General features: G+C 35.8%; 1 protein-coding gene across 6 annotated transcripts in view; it reads left to right on the top strand.

Moving 5' to 3' along the window:
- The window catches only part of CHRM2 (cholinergic receptor muscarinic 2), a 147,617-nt gene that overhangs the window by 44,225 nt on the left and 76,934 nt on the right, over positions 1–26,458 (top strand). The window contains exon 4 of one of the 6 annotated variants that reach the window (XM_074379030.1): positions 12,315–12,461. The exons of the other annotated variants lie outside the window; for them this stretch is intronic. The gene's annotated coding sequence lies outside the window, so the exon portion shown is untranslated. The remainder of the gene's footprint in view (positions 1–12,314; positions 12,462–26,458) is intronic. 6 annotated transcript variants of the gene reach the window in all.

Raw genomic sequence — 26,458 nt, 5'->3', positions numbered from 1 at the left:
TAAAAGTGTTCCTATTTCTCCGCATCCTCTCCAGCATCTGTTGTTTCCCGATTTTTTAATGATAGCCATTCTAACTGGTGTGAGATGGTATCTCAATGTGGTTTTGATTTGCATTTCTCTAATGACCAGTGATGATGAGCATTTTTTCAGATGTTTGTTGGCCTCTTGTATGTCTTCTTTTGTAAAGTATCTGTTCATATCCTTCGCCCATTTTTGAATGGGCTTGTTTGTTTTTTTCTTGTAGATCTGTTTTAGTTCTTTGTAAATTCTGGATATCAGCCCCTTGTCAGATGGGTAGACTGCAAACATTTTTTCCCATTCTGTTGGTTGCCGATTCACTCTGCTGACTGTTTCTTTTGCCGTGCAGAAGCTGTGGAGTTTGATTAGGTCCCATTTGTCTATTTTGGCTTTTGTTGTCATTGCTTTTGGTGTTTTGGTCATGAAGTCCTTGCCTACGCCTGTGTCCTGAATGGTTTTGCCTAGATTTTCTTCTAGGGTTTTTATGGTGTTAGGTCTGATGTTTAAGTCTTTAATCCATCTGGAGTTAATTTTGGTGTAAGGTGTCAGGAAGGGGTCCTGTTTCTGCTTTCTGCACATGGCTAGCCAGTTTTCCCAACACCATTTATTAAACAGGGAATCCTTTCCCCATTGCTTGTTTTTGTCAGGTTTGTCGAAGATCAGATGGTTGTGGGTATGTTGTATTTCCTCTGAGGCCTCTGTTCTGTTCCATTGGTCTATATCTCTGTTTTGGTACCAGTACCATGCTGTTTTGATTACTGTAGCCTTGTAGTATAGTTTGAAGTCCGGTAGTGTGATGCCTCCTGCTTTGTTCTTTTTGCTTAGAATTGACTTGGCTATGCGAGCTCTCTTTTGGTTCCATATGAAGTTTAAGGTGATTTTTTCCAGTTCTGTGAAGAAGGTCATTGGTAGTTTGATGGGAATAGCATTGAATCTTTAAATTACTTTGGACAGTATGGTCATTTTCACAATGTTGATTCTTCCTAACCATGAACATGGAATGTTTCTCCATCTGTTTGTGTCCTCTCTTATTTCGTTGAGCAATGGCTTGTAGTTCTCCTTGAAGAGGTCCTTTATGTTCCTTGTTAGTTGTCATAGTAAATAAATTTATAACTTCTGCATTTATAATACATTAAACTCCTGACAAATGGTCTAACAATGAGTGTTAAATATCTATCCAAATGCTTTCCTAATATAGAACAGATTATTGCATTAATTTACATGATAAATGCCTTTGAGTATCTTCTCTGTGGCTGGCATTATTCTGATTGAAAGATTTGGAATAAAAATAAAATAAATAATGGATTAGCGTATCTATTATTCAAGGTGGCAAAATACCAGCTTTCTATTTCCACAGGAAGGAGTTATTATTTAAAAGAATCCATTTTCAGAAGCAAAAATTCCTTGGAAATCTAACAGAAGTAATCTGTCAGTTTCTAGAGGAGATCTCTACAGCACATTTGTCTAGTTTTGAGGAAATATTTCTTCTCAGCTTATGTCCACAGCAAATATATCTGAACCGTTTCTATTCTCAAAGATTGTAGACAGGTAACAATGTAACTTTGCCAATACCGTGACCTAATAACCAGCACTTAATAATCAAAATAACCAACATCTAATAACTTATTAACTACCATTTCTGAGTGTCTAATAACTGCTTATCGCTTCAGTGGCATTTGCTGTTTGAAATAATGCTGTGAAGTGAGTATTACTTTTCAAAATTATAAAGCTGAAGCCAAGAGAAACGATCAAAGGGGTAGATGGGCATAGCTAGGATTCTGACTGTAACCATCCTTCTTTTTCCATTAGAGTTTACTACCCCCACTTCTGGCTTATTTCTCAAAACTCATTTTCAAATGCAGACCCTATATCTATTGGGACGGATAGTACATTGTGCCTAGAACAGTGCATTACCCATTTGGTTATTAAACGTTATTTTAATGTATCAGATGAAAACTCTTGATCTTTTTTCAAAAGATTCATAAACACTACATTTGAAACCCTACTTTAACTTCTTTTCTCTCCTGCCTAATTCAATCTCTTATCTTTCACCAGGATTCCAGAAGTACACATGCAATCACTTACCTCCGCTTCCTTTTATTTCATTTTTTTATTGTTCCAATTGTTAGTCTCCTTTCTCAGTCTGAGCAATTTTTCTCAATTGATTATGCAATCACTGAAGTGGCAACCTCAAACTCACCTAGTCTCCAGCTTATTGTAAAGGGTTCATAAAAAAGGCATTGAAATAAAGATTATCTTTGAAAGTAAAACAATTACAATTTTCATTCCTTATTTTATATGATAGTGGTTAGTAAAATAATAAGCACTGTCAGCCTGCCTTTATCAGAAAAGCAGAGCAGAGGTTTTTGGAAATACTACAAGACATTCACATTGTGTGCCCACCTGGGAATGCTTCACTGGTCTCAATTCTGAGTAGAATTATGCAGGAGCATCATGACCTGCACCTGGAACAGCCCATGAATGGAGTCAGAATGTGTCCCTTTAAAATATATAAAGAAAATAAGGCAGTAATATATAGGAGAAAAAACATGTTTTTTGATTCAAGTGCTACCTTGATAATATGTTGGATAGTTCTAAAAAGCAATACAATTTTTTGAGCCTCAACTTCCTCATTTATAAAATAGAAATATTCATCAAACCTACCTTATCTCTCATATTGAACCATTCAAGGGGAATAGATGAGATAATCCAAATGACATGTTTTGGTAAATTGTAAATTACATACAGATGTTTGTTATGATAAAGTAGACTCTGCTGAGTGAATGGCAAATTAACTCCTGAATACTTTTAGTTTGATAAGAAGGACATTGGTTCTTTTAGATTATTGCTGATTTCTAACAAAATGAATTGTGATCCTACAGCCCTAGTGAACTAGAGAGAGGCAATAATGTGCTCACCAAAGTGTCAGCTCTATCTGAAGAGTACAATGTATAGACCTTTTAGGAGTTAGCGCTATTAACAAATTACAGGCTCCTACTGTAATGCTGACATCATTCTGGTTAAGAAATATACTTCAGGATTAAAGGGATATATTTAAGAAGACAAATGGGTAGCTATGGCAAGGCTCAGTTTGGTAGTTAACAGAAACCCAACCATTAGGAGAAATGATTTAGTGAAGTTAAATAATTTTCTTAAAGTTACGAAGTACAGTCATACATTATCAATCTCGGGTTCAACTGAATTAATTAATTCAGGCTGTTCATGCACACCATCAGATTAAGTTACTGAATAATTTACTCACTGAGAAAAGTCTATTTAATTTTCAATTCCTGAGACTATAATGAATCATTGATGTGACTAATTTACCTTCCCTGAATTCACTGATAGGTTTTAAATTGAAGTGATCAGTAATGTGGGCATATTGATCCCATTTTATGTTTTATATATATTATTAAGAAATCAAGATTTTTGAAGTATTGGAACATGTTCTACTTTATAGGGATACTGAAGAATCTTATAGCCTCTCAACTAGAATTTCTTCTCTAGACTTAAATATATCAACTAGTTCCAATGCCTAGTCACAATTACTGAATCAAGAGAGAAGGTTAAGTTGGTAGCAATACACAAAATTCTCAAGAACCAAGAAAGGAAGACCGACAGAAAAATGTCTCCTATTATTCTTTGTGACAGAACTCTTGTCCACACTGCCAATATGCTAACCTCAGTGAGTTCAATACATAATGACTCCAAACAATAAAAAATATGGCAAGCACAAGTTATGTTTACCAAATCAGAAAGCATTTTGAAAAGAAACATTTTTTGGTTCTTTCAGATATTCAGAATGTGTATTGGAGAATCTCACTTTTTTACATAAATTAGGAGCTTATATTATCCTATTCAACTTTGTATAAATTCTGTTCCAAGCCTGCCCCATTGTGGGCACTTATACATTGCTGTTGAATTCATAGAGAAAAGAATAATCTAACCCTATAGTGCAGGCCCTATTCACAGTAACCATGACTATAAAATTCCCAATATTTCAGCTGGACTATGCACTGTTTATAGATAGAATATTGTTCTAACCTTCCTTTGTACCATCATTATTACTATTGCCATTTTGGTTTTCGTATGCGAACTCATATTATTGGAAGTGATGTAAGTGTATCATTTAAATGTGGTCTCATTTCTTTAGTATCTCAGATTGGGATATAGCAGCAGAAAACAGCAACATAACTAAAATCAAATTCTGTTTTAGAAATAAGAATAACTAAAAGGATGACTACATTTAATCCTCATTTGAAATAATATACTATTCTCTACAGAAAAAAAAAAACATTTATTATAGAATAATGGGTCTGCCTTGGATTTTATTGGAAAGGATATTTTATTTTTTTTACATATTTAAAGAATTTCATTTTATCTATAAGATGCCCTAATAATATGAATTCTGAGGACCACATTTCTTAATTTAATTCAAAATTTGTTTCATGCCTACTCTGTTTCTGTTCTCACAAGAGTTTTTTTCTGTATTCTAATTTTTCCTCTATATCCACATTCCACTTAAAAGTTTATCTCATTCTCACATCTTCCCTTTTATTTGCTTATCTCTTTTATCCTTGTGTTCATTTTTTAACATTTCCTCATTTTAAATATTATATACATTTATACTAAATATATCTATGTTTTTATAAACAGACACTGAAAATGCTATGTACTATGCTATGTTAGGTTCTTCATATACAAATACGGAAGCTAAATTCCAATTACAATTTAGGACTAGGGACATTGATCATTTATTGCATCATTCTCTCTTTCTCTGTCACTATGTGTATGGGAATGAATAGATGTACACTTTCTTTTTTCTTTTTTTGAGACGGAGTTTCGCTCTTGTTACCCAGGCTGGAGTGCAATGGCGCGATCTCGGCTCACTGCAACCTCCGCCTCCTGGGCTCAGGCAATTCTCCTGCCTCAGCCTCCTGAGTAGCTGGGATTACAGGCACGCGCCACCACGCCCAGCTAATTTTTTGTATTTTTAGTAGAGACGGGGTTTCACCATGTTGACCAGGATGGTCTCGATCTCTTGACCTCGTGATCCACTCGCCTCGGCCTCCCAAAGTGCTGGGATTACAGGCTTGAGCCACCGTGCCCGGCCAAATTCAATTGCATTAAATTAAATTAATTAATTTTTTTTGAGATGGAGTCTCGCTCTGTCTCCCAGGTTGGAGTGCAATGGCACAATATCAGCTCACTGCAACCTCCGCCTCCCGGGTTCAAGCAATTCTCCTGCCTCAGCCTCCTGAGTAGCTGGGAATACAGGCATGTTACGAATTTAAAATGAAAACATGATCGTCTTTACGTACAACTCAGTGACATTTACTATTTTTAGCTTTTCTCACTTTTTGGTTTGCTTGTTTTGCTTGCTTTTATTTTTAGGCTGGTCTACTTACCATTAATACCTGCTTGCTTCCTCTTTCCTTACCTCCCGTTTCTCCTCTCTTTTTTCCTTAGATGTTCAAATCTTTTCTCGTTCAGCATTAGTTACCATATTCTTAATTTTCTTATCCTTTGGTATGGTCTCATGTGGGGAAGTGACGTGTGGATAATAAGCTACAGGCATCTTTCTGCCTCCTGTCGGTTCACAGTAGTGTGAGAATTTATTACTGCTTGATCCATTGAAAGGAGAGGATGGTTGCTGGCTTGTCCACAGGACCAGAATCATAAATGGTTCCTGAGAGGTCACCTGGCTGTGTCTCCCAGGGTTCCACTCTGTATTACTAAACCATTAGAACTATATTGCCCATATTTACTTCTTTTGGCAAGGACAGAATGAAGTAAACAAAGATGGATGCTGGATCGCTGCCAGCTTTCACCAGAGCTAATGTACAATCTTAAGCATTTAAACCTAATGGTGAATCAGTATCACCATCTCCCCAGAAAATATAGGACCAGACTAGGAAAAACTATGATACAGGATTTTTAAAAAAATTCCATCGTATCGTCCCATTGAGAAAATTTCTCCCTTCGTAACTGAGTTGGCCAATAAGATGAGGTTTATTCAGGTAAAGGAGTAGGTGGAATCAAGTACAGTCAGATAGGATGTGAATATTTTCTTTTGGTTTCATGAGGTCTTATCCGTGTGCATAATTTACCTAATGGACAATCCATCATGGAGCAGACGTGATCAACTTGAAAACTCACTGAAAGTAGATACACGGCACAAAGACCTTAGATTTAGCAAGTAACTGTGATTTCTACTGAGAAAGAGAGAACGCTTTTAAGGAGTGGGGAAGACAAATGAAGGAATGGAAAGCAGAAAGAACCACCATGTACCTGTGGAATATAATGCCTTGTCTTCTCAACCCAAGTATAAACCACTGAAACTCAGTGCTGTTCATTTTAAAGTTTTAGGTGACTTGGAAGGGTTTGTCAAGCTAATGAATTACATAATGAGTCTTTATGTCTCATTATTTAAAACAGACAGAAAGTTGAAATGCACTACTTCAGCTCATACATAAGGTCCTCTACTTATACGGATATTTGATACAATTTTGACTTAAAATTACTAGTTACTAACAACTAGTATTTTGTTTCATCTTTTCATAGTTAAAAAGCAGTAAAAACTTAGGTTATTGAATTTTACCTTAAGTCTACACTTAAATTCTAAGATATATAGTCCTTTATAATTTATACTCCTGTGTTCACCCATCTCACTGTTGTTACCCTCAGAATTTTATGCTCATAAAGTGGTTCATAACCATTTGCTGAAAATATTTCCACGAAGTAACAGTTTTAAAAAAAAAAAAACTTAGATTTTATTTTACTAGAGACAGTGTCCCTGTGTTGTTCAGGTTGGTCTCAAACTCCTGGGCTCAAGTGATCCTCGCCCCTTAGGTTCCTGAGTCGTGGGAATACAGGTGCATGCCACCACGCCAGGCTTGAAATAACAGATTTGATGCTGTCAGTAAGACTGTTGATTCTCCAGGCTGGTGTTATAGAGAAATTTCCAGCAGCCACTGATCTATCCTAATAGAGATGGGGTTTCATCTGTTCTCTCCTTGGAGAGAATCACAAACTGAGGTCCTTTGATGCCACTGCATAAGAAAGTGTAAAGATGAGAAAATCCTGCTGAAAGATTTCTTAACACGGTAGAAATTTGAGTGTACTGGATAAATAGCTGTCATTGATGGCATAAATACTTTGTCCAGGCAATGAACATTTGGAAAAATGTCTGCCTTCTCTGATGCTACTTTTTGCCACCAAATTATACTATAAAAATGTATCATTCATGCCATTTTTTTTTTTTTTTTTTTTTGAGACAGACTTGCTCTGACACCCAGGCTGAAGTGCAGTGGCATAATTTCTGTTCACTGCAACCTTCGCCTCCCTGGTTCAAGTGCCTCAGCCTCCCGAGTAGCTAGGATTACAGGTGCACATGCCTGGGTAATTATTGTATTTCTAGTAGAGACAAGGTTTGGCCATGTTGGTCAGGCTGGTCTCAAACTCCTGACCTCAAGAGATCTGCCTGCCTCAGCCTCCCAAAGTGCTGGGATTACAGGCGTGAGCCACTGTGCCCAGCCCATTCATGCAAATTAAAACAACTGCAAAGTCATACTCTCTAGCCTCAACTGAACCCTGGGAGATGCTCAGGAGTCATTGACATCTATTCTCTCCCAAAGCCCATTTGCTCAAGCAGCAACTTTGGTGTTATCCTTGACTCTTTACTTTCTTTCATGCAACACATCTCCTCTATCAAAAATCCTGTCAATTTTTCTCCTGTACAAGCATTTCTCAAATCCCTTTGCTTTTGCTCTGCCACTACCTTAGTTTGGTCCAACATCATATTTCCTCTAGATTCATGTAATAACATTTTTTTAAACTAGGCTACCTCTCTGGCCTTCCTCTTCTCTACATAGTAATTAGTGTTATCTCTTGGAAATGCAAATCTGTTCACTGGCTTAAAGCTTCTTGTACTTCTTAGTAAAAAAGCCAAAGCTCCTTTATATAACATTCATCTGGGATCTTCCACCATAGCTTACTATTCGTTTATATCTTTCCACATTCTATGTCTGCATACATTTATCTACAGTTCCCTCATCTTCCTGCCCTTTCTGAGCTCTACCCTACATCACATTCTGGCTTTGCTCTACATCTTGGCTCCTCCCTGTGACTCTCTCAAATTGGTCTAGATAATGGCAATTTATCTTTTAATCGATGAGTTGGATGTTATTATTCTGGGAAGCATTCCTGGACTCTTTCCTGAGCAACTGGGAGCAATTAGAAAGTTTTACTGACGCTCTGATCTTATTAACAAAGGCTCTGCATGTTGCATGTTGCATTGTTTTTTCTTCTTTCCTTGCATTTTTATGCTGACATAGCCTGAGAGAAACCACTTTGGGTTTTGTAAAAGGGAAACACACTTTATAAAGCGATGATAGTGGGTGATTCTCTCGTATACTTGCGGAATTCTCTGAGTCTCAATGTGCTTATCCATTGAATGGGGATTATAATAGGGATGATATAAGGGCGTGCTGTTATGATTAAATAAACTATCACATTTTAAATGTTTAGCAAATTCAAACCTTTAATCAACCTTAATTACAATGCCATTTCTTAGATTTAATAGGGCAGAGCATTATTAGATCATTATCATAAAACTCATGCCAGATTTTATGGAAGATGTTTTCTTTAAGTCATTTAATCGCACATCTGGCAGCCACAGGGAAAGTACTATTGCATCTTATAAAAGCTAAGGTTATAAATGATTGAAAAAATAAATACAACTAATACTTTGACAAGTTAGCTTTGTTTTTCTGCTGTGGTCAGTAAAGATGTGAAATTCCCAAGCCAGATTTTGTGTTCTGGTGACCACAATAATCGTGTCATGAACTATGTACATTCCTCACATCGTCCCAGGAATGTGCTCCCTTCTCTGTCTACACAAACTGATCAGAAGATTCAGGTATTCTTGTTAGCCAAGCAACTGATCAGTTGTTTCAATCCACTCAATTTTTTTTTTTACCCTAATTCAGCCAATGCTAGGCACAGAGAGATGAATAGCTTCTTAGAAAGAATTGGTCACTTGACTCAGAGACTTAACTGCATTAAGGAACTCCCAAAGCTGCAGAGTGGAATCCATACACTAACATCTCCACTTGCATGTGCATATACTATGTATCCTAAAGGTATTTTCATTAGTGTTACACATGGACTTTTTATGTTTTTATTTTAAAAAAACTTTCATAATTTAAAAAACAAAAATGATGTCTTATGCCTGTAATCCCAGCAAATTGGGAGTCCTAGGTAGGAGAATTGTTTGGAGTCAAGAGTTCAAATCCAGCCTGGTCAACCAGGCAAGAGCCCTCTCTCTACAAATATACTTTTTTTTAATTAGCTAGGTGTGGTGGTGTGTGCCTATAGTCCTATTTACTCAAGGAGGCTTAGGTGCCAGGATCATTTGAGTTCAGGAGTTTGAGACTGCAATGACTTATGATCATGCCACTGTTCTTTAGCCTGGGTGAGAGAGCGAGACTCTTTCTCTAAAAATAACAATAAATAAATAAAAATATTTTTACATGAGATAAATTGCACTTTTACATTCTCATCTCCTGTGACTAAGTGTGTTAAAAATAACTTCCTGTCTGTTCAAATACATATGTTTCCTAAGAAACAGCATGTGTGTGCAAGTGTTGTATGTACACATATTATTTCTAATATTTCTATGAAATCCCTCCCTGCTGATACTTTGCCCAAAGGTTGTCGCTTTATAGTCACTTACATATGTTGGGATCAGTATATGTAAAATCACAGATTGGTCAATGGAAGCGATTCAAAGCTTACACAGGCAGTCTCCCCATAAAACACGGGGGTCCCCTCTGCTGCCAGGGGTCATCGACACTGCTTAACACCGCCAGTGCAGTTTCACCCTTGCAGTCACTCTGCTCCAGGCAGCCTTAACTGTTGTGAAGCTCCTTCTTATGATGAGCCACCTTCTGTTTTTCCTAACTTGCATCCGTTTTTCATGGTGCTATCTTCTGGGCATAACACATAATATTTTTTTTTAAAAAAAAGGATAAATATTTCACTTATTCTTTAAACTCAGCTCTTATACTCACATCTACTCTGCCATAGTCTTATAATCATTTGTTGACTCATCCATTCAGAAAGCACTTATCAAATTTTTACTGAATGCAAGGTATTGTGTGGTGCTGTAGAAGATAAAATAATATGAGCTATGATCCTTCCCTTTAAATAGCTAATAGCTAATATGGAGTAGTCTGTTAATGTCTCAATTAAAATGTGACATAATAACTGGAAATAACCCTCCAGATGTGCTCTGAGCAGTGCTGACTGTAAAATGACTGCTACTTCTCATAAACTAAACTCCCCATTTCTATTAATGAAGGCTACGTTTATGTTAGCCTTATCATAGCTGTACCAGATATCCGGTTGCTGCCCAAGTCAAAACTTATATCTTTCTTTATCTCATCTAGTTAAACTAGGTACTGTTCAAATTTATGTCTAGTCATTTGGTTGTTATCAGCCCCATGTTACTCTGAGAAATTTGGGGCTCAGTCAAGTTGTATAACATAAACTCAATACTACAGAACAATTAAGTGGTAAGTGAAAGGAGATCTAGCTTCACAAAGGGTATGTGAATTGATTATTCTTTTATTTTGTCCAAAAACAAAGAACAATATAAAACTATAAACAGCTTTACATTTTTTTCTGAATGGGAAGTCTACAATAGAAAATAGGGGTGTTTTGAGATAGCTATTCATGACCCTCCAACATCAGGTAAGTAAGACAGGTTCCCACCCCATTGACTGGGTAATGTGAAACTAATCATTGGTACCTCCTGTCTCTGCAGAAATATTCAGGGCTTTTTAGCTAAAACAGCTCTTGACTCACTTTCAAGTCTCCTTATCTTTGGCTCATTGCATCTCTTTTTCCTCTGCTGATTTCATGCCTGACACTTAATATTTCCTGGCATTGACTTCAAGCTTTTACTGAGCACTTGCCAGATGTAAATACACCTTCTATTTGCCTCCTGGGAGAAAAGTGCCTACAATTATTAGATTCTGGCTTCAGGCTTTAATCTGGTTTCCCTAACCCCTACTTAAAATCTAGCTAGCCAGGCATGGTGGCTCACACCTGTAGTCCTAGCACTTTGGGAGGCCAAGGTGGGCAGATTGAGTCCAGGAGTTTGAGACCAGCCTGGCCAACATGGTGAAACACCATGGCTACTAAAAATAAAAAAATCACCCAGGGATGGTGGTGCATGCCTATAGTCCCAGCTATTTGGGGGCTGAGGCGGGAGATTGCTTGAAACTGAGAGGTCGAGGCTACAGTGAGTCCTGATCATACCACCGCACTCCAGCCTGAGCATAAGACAGAGTAAGAACCTGTCTCAAATAAAATAAATCAATAAAAATTAAAAATAAATAGTTTAAAATTTAAACATAAATCTAACTCAGGTTGATTTAGTTGACACATATTTTTGAGCACCTACAATGTGTCAGGCAGGAATAGACTGCTGCCTATAGACTGGTAAAATCATAAACATTTTGGTGTCACCGTCTGAGTTGGAGAACTGACCAATCTCTGTTCCAGGGTTGAAATCCATGCATTCTATTCCATCACGTAAATCTATGTTTATAACTACTCTCAGATCTTGAACTTTGCACATTTAACTCTTTCTTACTAGATACTCAAGTAAATAAGTTAAATAAGGAGCAAGAAACATTGCAAAGAAAAGTGGTAGGAACAAATTATATGGAAGAAATTAGATACTTGCAGAAGAGAATTGAGACCGAGGAGTCTGCTGTATCTGCCTCAATTTCTCTGCCTACTACATACTCTGCTGTGAGCATCCAGGAAACAGGCATTCATTGTGCTTGCAATGCCTCCTGACGGTGCTCCTGCTGCAGCTGTCAGATGTATGGAGACATAATTGATGAAATTCTATTTATACCCAAAGATAAACTTAGAAAACCAAGCCATGCTGCCGAAACTAGCATATTCAGTGGATCCCCTGGTTGCAGTCTCTACCATCCAAGTGACAACATCTACAGTACAGATTTTCCATTTGCCTTAAAGTCACTCACTGCTTCACACCTTGGAATATGCTAATAGTGCAATAGTTAGGACATCACCTTTTGATATAAAATGGCCTGGGTTTACATTTTTACTCTTTCCAGGAATATGATCTTGAGTAAATTTATCAACTACTTCATAAGCTATATTATGCAAAGCTCTTAAAACAGCACCTACATACATAGTAAGCACTCAATATGTACTTGTTACTTTTATGCTCATTATTATTAATTGATCTGCAGTTCAGAGGAATGGGCGGTGTATCAGAAGGCTCTTGGGCCCAGAAATATAAACACCTGGATTACAGTCTCTGATGTGTTAGGAGCAAACCAAGTGACTATGTGACCTGAGATAAATTGTTGAGCTTCTCTCAACCTCACTCCTTGTGTGTAAGTAAAATGGGGTGTGTGTGTGTGTGTGTGTTACAAGGTTTTAAATGCTAACATTCATTTTGACACCAAAAGTAATCATCATCGCTATTAGTTGACCAGATCCTAGATAATGCAACTAAAAAAAAAAGAAGAGAATTAGTATTAAGTAAATTATACTCTTAAAGATATTTCAAGGAAGCATTAAGGTCTGTGGGGCATATTTATGCTAGGATAGACAAATTATAAAATGAACAACCTTATAACATGGCACCTAAGAGCAACGTTTTCAAAGTAATGGTTTTACTCAAATGACAAGTTGTTTGAGATCAGTGTGGAAACAGGATCAATAGAGTTTTATTTCTTAGAAAAATCAGGTATACCTTCATTATTTTAATCACCAGGGAAAAAAATTTAAATATAGGTATTGAAGGGAATTATAAAATTCTGTGCAGAAAATCTCACCATGTCATACGGATTTTTTAGTTAGTTACTCCTAGGAAGCAGACCCATGCTATGGGCCCTGAAAACAGAATTATAAAATTTGGGGTATTTTTTGTATGCTATAGTGTGTGTGATAAACAAGTTCTTATTAATCTGAATCAAGATTTGTCTTTACTTTTCTTATATCAGCTCTTTTCCCAGAAACAGAACTGTTTCTTGCTCTAGGCATTACTGGAGAGAACTTTGCACAGAGTAGATTGGGAAAGGGAAAAGTAAATGTGTAAGAACGTGAAAATATGAGCAAGAAAAAGAAGCAGAGGAAGGAGGGAGGGGTGTTGGTGGAGAATCTTGAGAGCAAGAAGGAGAAGGAAGGAAAAGTTGCCGTAAATTACTCTAAGGGTTAACCTGGCATAAGATCCAAAAATTCCGCCTGTTTGACTTTGCACAATTTACTGAACTTCTCTGAAACTCATGATTCCCCTAAGTGGGTTGAGATAATAAAAATTTCTTATTGGTTTTAAAACATATCCAATATGTAAAATATCTATCATAGAGACTGGAAAGTCGTAGATGTTCAATAATTTGTAGTGATTATTTTCCGAACGTTAAGGGTGGAGGTTTGCAAGTTGCATGCTATGTTGGTCCTGGAACATGGTCACATGTTTCATGATTCTTCAAAACATGAGAGGAAACAATGTTTTTAATACTCATCTACTTTACTTCTATTCATTGTAAATAATGAAACTGATTGAGTTAGCAGTGCTACTATTCCAGCTGCTATGTCTTTCTAAATGAAATTATTTAGTAAATATTCTTCAGAGAAGAATTCACTCATGATTTCAAGACTGTAGTGCAAAGAAGCTGCAGCTATACCATTCCTGGCAGTGCTGCATGCTGGAAAGAGCCCATGATTTGGAATCAAATACCTCATTTGAATACCAATGGAACTACTTACTGGCTTCCGTTTCAGGGGTAAAGTAGTAGGTTGGTACAAAAGTAATTGTGGTTTTGGCCACTATTTAACCTCTGAGAATAAGATTATGTAACTTGAGATGGAAATGGCAACACAAATAGCAGCTATCTCACAGGATTGCTGTGAGGATGAAATAAGAGGCTATATATGATGCATTTGATGAGGGTGCGAAGCGCCGTACACGTTGATCTTGATTATTGCTGCTAATCCAGGATCACAGGAGAAGAGGCTTCCATTCCTCTTCTCTTAGATTCTAGTGTGTATAGGCAATATGGGATCAGGTGAAGGATTTTCCAGGATCAATAGATAGATTTCTAGAACTTTTGGTCATTTTTTTTTTCCCTATTGACTTATCTTCTGGAAGCAACTTCAAATGTACTAACTGAATTAGCCAAACATCTTAACTTTGGATCAAATTCAAACCCTTGGAACTTACTCCTTGCTTCTAAAAGCACAATATATTTTTTACAAACAGAGCAAAAACGTGTGTGTCTTGCTCCCTTAAGTTTCGTGGACCCAGCTATTTATCTGAGAAATGTGTATGTTCTGACTCTTGGCCCACCCAAATTTTCACTGCCCATTCAGGGGAGCCGAAGGAGATCAAAATACACACAGTTGCCTCCTACTTCTACCAGGTTCCAGGGATACCACCTTAGGGAAGTTCCGGGCCTAGGATCAAGAGAGTTCTCCTTTTTACCACTCCTTTTACCCTCCCTTTTTTTTCTCCCTCCTTGCTACTCTGAGACTTATCTTTCCCACATAAGAGCTGTCAATCAGATGTCAGCATAGAGTAGAAGGACCTAGTTGATGGGAGACAATAACCTGGTGGTTAAATAAGAAAACCCTGAATCATACAGAAAATAAACACAAAAAACTTGAACAATTGTGGAACTAAGGAACACAGCAAATTAGAGGAGGAGTGGAATATTTGGCATTTTGCTTTCAAATAATAGAGAAACCCATACCTATTTATCTAGGAGGAATAAAGGTTACTAGTTAGAGGTAATGAAACTCCAAGTTAACAAAGAGGAAAATATAATAATTAAAATCTTGATTCAATCAGTGTAAATAGGAAACAGTTAAAGAAGAAACCACACCAAAAAATGAATAATCAAATCAAATAAAATGATTAATATCAAGTCTGTTAGTCATTACACTAAGCATGAATGGGTTGATTGTTACACTTAATGCAATCTAACAATCTCTGCCAATTAATGAAACATAAAGAAGAAAGGAGAAGCTCAATAAATGCAAGTATGAAAAGCAATTAAAACAAAGAAAGAGGCTGAGCATGGTGGCTCATGCCTGTAATCCCAGTACTTTGGGAGAGCGGAACACCTGAGGTCAGGAGTTAGAGACCAGCCTGGCCAATAAGGTGAAACCACCTCTACTAAAAAATACAAAAACAAAACAAAACAAAATAAAACAGAGCAAGGCATCGTGGCATATGCCTGTAATACCAGCTACTCAGGAGGCTGAGGCAGAAGAATGGCTGGAACTCAGGAGGTAAAAGTTGCAGTGAGTGAGCTGAGATTGTGCCACTTCACTCTAGCCTGGGTGACAGAGCAAGACTCCATCTCAAAACCAAACAAACAAATAACAACAACAAACAAACACAAACCAATGAAAGAAAGCTTTGTAATAAAGAATGGGCACCCACAATAGTGATAATCTAGCTGAATTTAAACTTCTTGAAAATTAATTCTGTTCATATAACATAGATTGAAAAGATTACAGCCCTAGACTATCTGGTCTATAGATTTCCTAAACTATATGTTTTATATTTGTATTGATTCATTTATCATTTTATTGAACAAATATATAGTGACTTCCACCATCCAGTGACAAGAATGCATATTATCAGAGATATTTGTGAGTGACTTTGACTCTCAGATCACTGTGTCTTTCCTTTTTCTATTTCACTTGCTGACAGGTGGAGTCACAATTACTAATTTGAGCTGATGTAATTTTTTAGATGGCATTCCAATTGTATATTCTCTTTTGTAGTAACCATACATCAAAATCTTATGTTAAGTATATATTAGGAACCTGAAATACATTTTGAATGGGAAGGGGTGTAATTTAAAAATTTAAAAATTCCATATTGTTTGCCAGTTGTTTTCATTTTGTTATCTGTGCCATTAGGGTTGGAATTTCCTTTTGAGATTTGAAAAGTAAAAAGTCGCTATTGTGCTTTGCTGAATTGCCATGTAGGTGCCCCAATAACAAAGGTTTCAGAAAAGATCTTACAGGTCTTAACTTCGTCTGGGATCTAGGCGAAAATGCAGATGCTCAGGTCCCAGACTTTCTGAATCATAATCTTCAGTGTAATAAAATCTTCAGCTGATTTGTTTGCACAATTATTAAATTAAAATGTAAGTTTAAGATTAAATTAAGATTTGAGAAACCTTTCTCTAGGACATTTTTATTTTAGCTGATATATTAATTCTGCAGCTAAAATCATCAGTGCTTACACAATTGGAAAAAAAAAATGGACAGGAAGATCCTTACCTCACATAACTTCCTTGCTTTATCTGTAATAATCTTGGGGTTTAAGAGGGTGTCAGTCACAGGAACAGGAAATATTCTAAGTTTTCTGGTACAATTGTCTCCTTATTACTAGGATTATTTTGATTCGTTCGAGTTTTCAGTGGCTTAGATATGTGCAAAATGTTTATAAACATCTTCAGAATCTTTTTGGGAGTGAAAATAAGAAATAGAAACATGTTCAGTATGTGCCTTTTTTTTATAAGGTAATTTAGGTATGTTGGGGAAATAACACTCTAGTGTTCTATTTGGTTAAACTACTTTGATCACAAAGACAGACAGAGATTTTTGTTCCAGCAAACACACGGCAGGAATAGCTGAAACCCAGGGAGAGATAATGCCCTAAGTATAGCAGTTAAGTGATAAAGATTTTGATTCCTAAAGTGGTGAGCCCCAAGTCTCAAAGTGACAGAAGCAGCTTAAGGCAGCACATAGAAATGAGAAGAGCTTCCTGGAGCTATGAAGATACCTTTGGGTACTGAGGAAGCCAGGCAATGCACATTTCAAAGGACAGATAATTATGATCGGTGACAGTTGTCTGTAGATCCCATAAAGCACCATAATGTACTGAAACAGTTATCAGCACCTCCCCCATCATGAAATCCAAAGATTCTTTCAAAATAGTTAGCTGTTACTCTATATGTTGTCCACTCCTGGAAACTCCTGTATATTATTCTCCTTTGGCTTTGCTGACCTGCCATACACTGTCCAGACTTGCATCCTGGATCTGTTCCTTTGAAGACTGCATTTCTCTTCTTAATGCCTTAAGCATATTACTTCAATTTTTACTTCTAGACTGAAAAATACACTTTAAATCCAAATATCCAGTTTCCCAAACAAGAATATCCAGAATACATCTAAACTTCAGTAGATTGATGAGAGATAAACAAATGTATAATGCTGTGTGCAATATAAGCAACTTTCAGTTATGTTCTGTGTAGTCGTGGGTTTTAATTAAGCTTGCCTTAGAAACCAGCACAGAGGACAAGGGTGCCAAACCTCTGAGATTTGTGGAAGACTCTCTCTGTACCTATTTTACTTACTAGTGATCTGTGTAGGTTGTATATGGTGGGATAATGATAGCAATAGAAACAAAAATAATAATCTGACTCAAAATTTACATTACGGATGTTACAGAAGTAAAAAGGACTATACCGTTTGTCAACCAGTTAGTTTACATAAATAAAATGGACAAAATCTTAAAAACACACAAACTAATGAAACTAAGGAGGAAACAAAATGGAAATACAAATAGGAAAGCGAGTGAATTAGTAATTTTAAAATTTCCCTCATAAAGCTTGAATGAGGATCAAACTGGCCTCACAGGTGAATTCTACTAAATGCTTAAAAGAAGAATTTATATCAATTCTGTACCAAATCTTTGACAAAACAGAAATGGAGAGTACCCTACCCAAACCTTTCTAGGCAGACAGAATAAAACCTGAAATTTATGGTTAAATGATTTTGAAAAAGATGTCAGCATAATTCACTGGGGAAAGAATAATCTTCTCAACAAATGTGCCACAACAGCTGGATAGTCACATGCAAAATAATAAATTCATACAACTACCTTACACTATGCATTAAAACAAACTAAAATGGCTCATAAATATAAATATGAGAGTTAAAATTTTATTTAAAAAGGAGAAAACAGAGTAGTTCATTTTCTGGCATTGAGTTAGTCTGTGATTTATTGGATATGGCATTTTAAAAGATTTTTAGGGTGGGTGCAGAGCGACCCATGGTCCCAGCACTTTGGGAAGCTGAGGCAAGTGGATCACTTGAGTTCAGGAGTTAGGGACCAGCCCGGCCAACATGGCAAACCCCATCTCTACTAAAAATAGCAAAATTAGCTGGGTGTGGTGGTGTGTGCCTGTAGTCCCAACTCCTCGGGAGGCTGAGGCAGGAGAATCACTTGAACCTAAGAGGCAGAGGCTGTAGTGAGCCCAGATTGCACCACTGCACTACAGCCTGGGCAACAGAGTAAGACTCTGTCTCAAAAATAAATAAATACATACATTAAAAATTTTAAAAATAGATAAATTGATCTCCTACAAAATTCAAAACATTTTTACTTCAAAATAAATTGAAAAGTCAATGAATGGACAAAAATATTTGCAAGTCATGTATCTGTTAAGGAAACTGTATCTACACTACATAAATAACTCTTACAATTTACTAAAGGAAAGTAATCCAATTAAAAAATGGGCAAATGATCTGAACAGATATTTCTCCAAAGAAAATATACAAATGGTCATTAAGCATTTAATTCTAAGCAATAATGACGATCAGTATCATTTGCCCTTAGGGAAATGTAAATGAAAATCACAGAAAGACATTATTTCATACATACCAGGAGAGCTATATTAAAAAAGATAATATCAAGTGTTGTCAAGGATGTGGGGAAAACCGAACCATTATACATTGTTGATAAGAATGAATAAAGTTGCAGCCACTTTGGTAAACATTTTAGCATTTCTTCAAAAATTTAAATATAGAGTCACCAACATGACTCAACAATTCCCCTTTTAGTAAAATGAAAATATACATCTATAAAAAAGTTTGTACATGAATGTTTATAGTAATATTGTCTATAATAGACAAAAAGTAGAAGTAACTCAGAATTTTATTAACTGATGGATAAAATGTGATTTTTCAAAAATGGAATATTATTCACCAATGAAAAGGAGTACAGTGCTAATATATGAGATAATTCTTAACAACAGTATGCTGGATGAAAGAAGCCAGTCACAAAGGACAATACACTATATCATTCTATTTACATTGAATTCCAGAATAGGCAAATCTGCAGAGATAGAAAGTAGAGTAGTGGATGAGTAGGGCTTATGAGTTTGGGATAATTGTAAGTGACTGCTAATGAGTATGAGATTTTTGTTCTCTTTTGTTTGTGTTTGTTTTTGTTTTCTCAGAGGATGGTAAAAATGTTCTGACGTCGACTGTAGAGATAGTTGTTTGACTTTGTGACTATAGTAAGAAATCAATGAGTCGTAGATACCTAAGCAAGTGAATAGGATTGCTTGTGATCGTTTATGAATAGGATGATCTTAATTTTAAAAAATTGCAAATAAGTCAGAAAACCAAAGCCCTGAGCAATTTATCCTATGTCTTTTTATATTTCTCTGTCAGTACCATTATTTTTCTAGTCACCAAATCTTAAATTTGGAGTCCTTTTAGATTTCTCCCTCTCTTTTTCTTCCTTCTCTTGAACACTGTGGTAAGTCAGTATTTTCCTGGATAGTACCTAACATCCATTTTCTATTTTTTATTCTTAAGTCCACAGAAATACTTCATGCCATGCCATTAACACTTATTACTCTGATAACTAGAATTATTTTCTACCCAGTCCCTGTAGTCTTTCTTTAATTAACCCTATACTCCAAATAACTCTTCCAACATCTAATTGTCTTTCAAACCTCTTTAGTCCTTCCTCATTGGAATAAAGTCCAAATTCACGTATTTTCCTTTTAAAAATTCTTCTTGGACATTTTGACAGCTATTTTAAATAATATTCCTTTCTGGCCATATAGGTCCAAATATTTCCTACTCAAAAAATCTAATTCTACCATTTTCCCAAAGCCCCCCAAAAAGATATTGGAGGGATAGGGTTTGGAAAGGAATAAGTAAAACTGTCATTATTGATAAATGATGCAATTTTTTAACACAGAAAACCAAATATAATCTCCAGATAAAAGTATTAAAAATAATAGAAGAATTCTGCAGTCTGGCTAAGCAAAACAGTAATATGCAAAAAGAAAATTACCATTCTGTGCCCTACAAATAACCAAAAAATATAATTGCAGAAAGGACATTCTTTGTTATCTTATCAAAGATTATCAATAAACTGTAAATAAATAGTAAATATACAAGATATAAATAGTAGCAATGATAAAACTGGAAGATGCGTTAATGAAGACCTAATAAAGGGAAATTAGATTTTATTCAAGGTTAAGGAAACAGTATTTTAAAGTTATCAATTGTCCCTTAGTTGTACTTTAAATTTAGTGCAATTCTGATTAAAATAAAACAAAGTCTAAAATTTAAATGTAAGAATAAAGGGCCAGGAAATTTTCAGGTTTTTGCTCTACCACGTATTAAGACTGATCATGAAGTTACATTAATCAATGCACTTTACTCTTGTACAGGGGTAAACACATTGGTGAAAAGAATAAAACAGAAGCCTCAGAAACAGATCTGTACATATATGGAAAGTTATTTTTTTATATAAAGCATGCAGCATCAATTATGAAGGGAGTCAGGTAAGACAGGGTCAGATAAGGTACCAGAATTTGGGTGAGTACCTAGCACCCTGAGGCAAAACAGTAGATTAGATGATCATTTGAAATCAAGTTGGATTTCGTTAAATAGTAGGTACAACTAGACAACTGAAAATCTAATGAAGAAGTTTAAACAAGAATAAAGAGGAAACGTTCAACAGCAGGAATTGAGATTTACAAATTGTCTTGAACTCAAAATGGTCCTCTCTGGGAGCAGCTGTTTCCACTGGGAGCTGTTTTGAAACATACTGTTTAAGTGGCCCCATGCTGTAATTCTCTCTCATTTTTATTGAGTTAAATTACACTGGAGGCAGGGAGACTTCTTTAAACTCATAACATCTATTGTTATTTTTGTTTAAAAGGATCATTACTTCATTAGGATTGGTACAGGTATTCAGAAGTGTTCCTGTCCTCTGAGAATATGAGAGACTTGTCTAGATTAGAACAGGAAGCAACTCATTTCCTTTTCACCTAAACCTTAGTCCTCTGGAAACCTTTTCTTCCCTAAGAAAACGGAACGGACTTACACCAAAGTCAGAGCCTCCACCATTAACTCTCAGTGATACTTACATTAAAAATACTCTACAGTTGCTCTCACTGTCACCGCCTTACCAGTGATAACAACCTTTCCTCTACCTTTGGGAAGGTGGTGTTTAATTTAAATGTGTATTGTAGCTTCACACTGATTATCTCATTTGGAAGCCTTGACAAAATGTATTTTTAAGATTCAAGTTTATGTTTGGGTAGGGTGGGAAATTTCCATCATCACTCTAGCACAAGATATAAAATACTTGTCCAAAATACCAACATACATGAAATAATGTAGTCTTCTAATGCCATATTCTCTCCTAACATCAAGCAAGTGGTTAACTACTAATGTTAGTGGTCTGCATAAAGCCTTTGCTTCTGATATACTTTAGATTAAAATGTATACATACTCAAATCAAGACATACGGAGCAAAAGGAATGTTTAAAATGCCCCTTGATCTCTGAATTTCCCATACTCAAGAACAATGGGTAAAAACTGTAAGTCACAACATATTGCACTGTAGCTGGATAGAATAGATGACTAGGAGACACCTAACTGGTCTGTTAAACAACTGACATAAAAACTGTCTTAACGTGAATGACATAATTCAAAGTATAAATCCATCACCATCAGATTATAAATCTGTCCTAGATAAATTATTTAAGACCTAACTGCATGTGTGAGTCTGTATGATGTACGTGTCTGTGACTGAGTTTTGTGTATGCTTAGAAATAAAGAACTGAAGTAATACAGACCCTAAGTATAAGCATCATTTTATTTGCTTTGCTTCTCCCAATTTTCTACAATTACCTCGTGCTACTTTGTAATCAGAAACAAAATCAACTGTAATTTTCAAATATCTTCAACATTTTAATAGGTTCTAATAATACATTTAGAATTTTCTTCCATATCCCCCTTTTATGTTTCTGCTTGTTTTCTTTATAAGTTGAAAAGACTCTAAATTAAGGTGTCTGGATATAGCTGGAGACTTTGTGTTACTGTTCTCCTGTAATCTGCTCTATTTCAGATATACCAAGGTCATCCTAGCCTTCAAGTCTTAAGATCAAACCATTTTTATCAAGCTAGTCAACATGAATAGAGTTTCTTATAAGCAAAGTGATTTAAACCAGGAGTATGTTGTACTTCATTACATTCTGAATACTAATATATCTGAGTGTGTCTTGGCCCAAAAGACAGAGACTTTGACTGAAATGAAAATAGGTAGCTTCGAATATTTTTTTCTGATTTACTCAGGGATCTATAGAAAGAATGACATAGCTTTCAATAGCCACACAAATGAAGTTATCCTCCCTGGTGACTTAAACACACAGGTTCAGGACAGTTAGAATAACTTCCATAGTTGGAGAGAATTTGGGCTGAGACAAAAATTCCTTTTTTCTCCCTCTAATTCCTGTGTTTAAACAATAAGTCAAACTAAATATAAGAATTAATTTCAGAATTTAATGATTCTAATATGCAAATTATTTTTTCTCAATAATTTTTGGAATATTAATTATTTTTCTCAGATCTATATTGGATGCAGATTCAATATATGATAGCACATTCAATGGTTGATTTATCTTTTTTATTAATAAGCTGAAAAATAAGAGATGAAGCAATGACTGTGATCACATTAGAATCCAGCTCCCAGGGTAGAGTCAGAGCAGTTTGAATAGACATTTGTGTCATTGTAAAAAACCGACTGCTTGTCACATCTATGGTGTTAAACACAACATCTGGCTCAGTATAATTAGGTTTTCAAGTAAGCTGATGAGAAAATAAGCCTTATGCACTTATCTAACTGCAAAAATATAAAAAGTTGTCTTGTGATTGACATAAAAATATGAGATAGATTTGAAAAACTAGAGAATCAAGTCTTGAGATTTGCACACTTTGACACTGAACGTGATCACTACAAATCACTTAGGAAAGGAAAATAGAACTCAAGTTTTCCTTCACCACCAAACACACAGTCCATGATGACATTTTTTGCATGAAGTTAGTGGGAGACTGTCTCCTGTGGTTGGTCCTAATTAAAGGTTTGTATCAGGAAAAAAAAAAAAAAAAAGAGCAATGGAGCCTGATGGCTTACTGATAGCAAGCAGAACCACACTGGCACAGACAGGACTCTGAGAGTAACTGAATCACTGGACTTAATGGTGTGTGAGAGAGGGCAGGCATCTGGAGTCGGGAGTTGGTCAGCTAGGTGGGATGGAGTTACGTGACATGGCACTTGTCTCCTCTCCTTGCCAGGATCTGAATACTATCTCTGCAAACTATTCTGGAAGAGTCCATCGCATAGCAGGTTACTTTTCATTCAGGGTAGCTGTGTTACTGAATCTTTAGCTAATGGCTTCAGAAGCTTTTAAGAGTGCTTGTGTGGCTGTGGAACGTTTATATAATGCCAACTCTAGCAGGCAGGATGCCTAGAGATTACTTTAGTGTGGGAAAACTTTGCTAGTCTCCTTTCACTACTTCATTCAGAGTTACCTGCGAATTTCACTGGGCAATGCAGACATCAACCTACTTGTCCGCATGAGGAATCGGGAGCAGAAGGAAATCTGCCACAGATGCTCCTACCAAGAACAATCACCTCTTTTCCCTCTAAGAGAAGGAGTTTTGTTTTATTTTAGAAATAATTACTATTTTATGTCGCTTTTCCTAGGCTGGCACAGGTGTGGAGCTATTTACCTTGAAATTTCATTCAGGGCTTTACTGGTTTTAACAGCAGTAATGTGTACTTGAGATAAACGTACTTGAGCTCAAGTTCCAGTTCTAGAGTGGCCTTTCACATTCTATGGATTTAGAAAATTAACCTCTTAGGCTTCAATGTTCTTTTTTCTGTGAAGTAAGGATAATATTATTTACTCTGCCCAACCAATGGGTTGCTGCGAAGACTAAAAAAAATTTAAAAATACACAAAAGGACTTTTTATGTGTTAACATTCTATGCAGATGTTATTACACTTTACTCTTTAAAATAAGATTCTGGGTTGGAATATCAAGTTAATAATTTTAGCTATTCTTTAATTCGGCTCTAACAAAAAATAACTAAAATAAGTATAGCGGGAATTACTCTGTTTTTCAAGTGAAGACACCGAGCATTATGAAAATTAAATAAATTAAGGAAAGGTCACATAACTAATAGAGTGGAAAGAATAAAGCACAAATTTTAGTATATAAAAATGGACATTTGATGAAGCTTCACAGGAGAAAGTATGCTTGTAGTAAAAATTATTGTGAAATGCAAGAGGAATTATTTAAATGAATTCACTGGCAGTTAAACAATTATATCCAGTGAATATTGATTATGTAACAATTTTAGTTTAGGAATAGCTTACCAGTTATGATTTTATTCTGTACTGGGTTCTTTAGCTTTGTGATACATTTCCTAATGGTTCTGATGAAATCCTAATAAAAAGCAATATACTTGTGGATAAGCAGAGCTGAACAGGATAGTTTTAAAATTTAGAATCATAAATGTAAACGACATCAGTAGGTTTAAGGAGCAAAAACTGGTATTTAAGTTAATAAGTATATTACCTGTTAAGTTTTCAAACAATAAACTCAACAAGAAAAGAATAAAGCAGTTTGTATGAAAGAATTAGTGCATGCAACAGCAAAACTGATATGTCAGTGGTATAATTCAGATGCTATGAAGCCATGGACACAATCTTCGACAGCTGCCTGTACTTGAAGCTGTACAGTATACTCTTGTTGGCAGATCAGAGAGGAAGCCTGCTGTAGTGGTTAAAAACATAGACTCTGGAATTTGCTTGCCTGTTAAATACTGGCTTTGTGATTGTCTCCTAGTTGTGTGACTTTGGAAAGTTACTCAATCGTCTTGTTCCTTAGGTCTTTGACTGTAGAATGGAGTTAACAGTAGTACATAACTTACTGAGTTATTAGGAGACTTAAGAGCATAGCCAAATGGTCAAAGAAGCCTGGCCCAAAGTCAGTTTCCAGTACAATTGTCACTATTAATTATGAATCACAAACTAAGGAAAGCACTTTCAGCCTGAAATATTAGCAGGCAAGGTACGTAGGATGCATAAGAAGAAGAATATATTGTTATTTATTGAACATTGATTAAGCTCCAAACCATGGACAATGTTATTGAACATTGATTAAGCTCCAAACCATTAAATACAAAGTATTTGTATTTAATCCTTTCAAAACTTCTGGATGTTAGGTACTACAATTTTTCCTTTTTCCTATGAAGAAACTGTGAATTAAATAGGTTATATAATACAACCAATTAAGTATAGGTGTTTTCTTGGCTCTGAAATACCTTTACCCATTAAGTAATGCTTATTTAAGGATTATCTGTCACAACTGAGGATGTTTATCTTGGAAGAGCAATGACCAAGTAAAAGCATACTGTCTCCTGACATTTGAAGGACTGTCAAGTACAACAGGGATTTGACCTTGCCCAGCTAATAATATAGTCCTACGTAAAGATTCTAGAACAGGGTCCTTGTTCATCCCCTTATCTGCTAAGGCCTGAGTTTACTGCATTAACCTCTTATCTAAACTTCATACCACTAAGCTTTTCTTAGTACAATTCATCCTGTATCCAGTTATGAGATTAATTTTCCAAAAATACTACCGTTGTTATATCGGCCTCTAGCTTAAAACTCTTCAATGCTTCCTCCATGGTATGCAGGACAAAGTCCAGATACCTTAACTTGGCATGCAAAATATTTCATGATCTGGTTGCAACCTAAATCCAGAACCATTACTTTTAGAAACGAAAGGTGCCTCAGACATAATATGGTCCCATCCCATCATTATCGAGTGAGAAAATAAAGTTCCAAAACGTCACATGATTTTTCAAGACCTACAGCTAGTTAAGAGAAGAACATGGGTGAATAGATAGATCTCTATACTATTATTACAAACAAGACATTCAAATCAACAATAACTGAAGTGAAGCAAAGTGCGTTGTCCTTCCCACGTGGATTTCTTTCATGCAGTCCAGAAAGAGGTTTGTCTTTTCCCAACCTGTTATTAGTGTGTTCCTGTATTTTTCTCTGAACCTATAAATATGCCTGGACTGATCTGATGAAACATGTATACATATATGTGTGTGTATAACTGCAGGTAATGTCCAGTATCAGTGTCACTGAGCTTGTTTTGCTTTTTGGTTTGATGTATTATTTATCATTGATAACTTTGAGAATTGCAAGGGAGAAGAGGTATCCTTCTAGTAGTGGATGCTTCTGCTTAAT

This window comes from Saimiri boliviensis, chromosome 10 (assembly GCF_048565385.1).
Source record: "Saimiri boliviensis isolate mSaiBol1 chromosome 10, mSaiBol1.pri, whole genome shotgun sequence".
Lineage (NCBI taxonomy): Eukaryota > Metazoa > Chordata > Mammalia > Primates > Cebidae > Saimiri > Saimiri boliviensis.
This window is presented reverse-complemented; position numbering and strand designations above follow the sequence as displayed.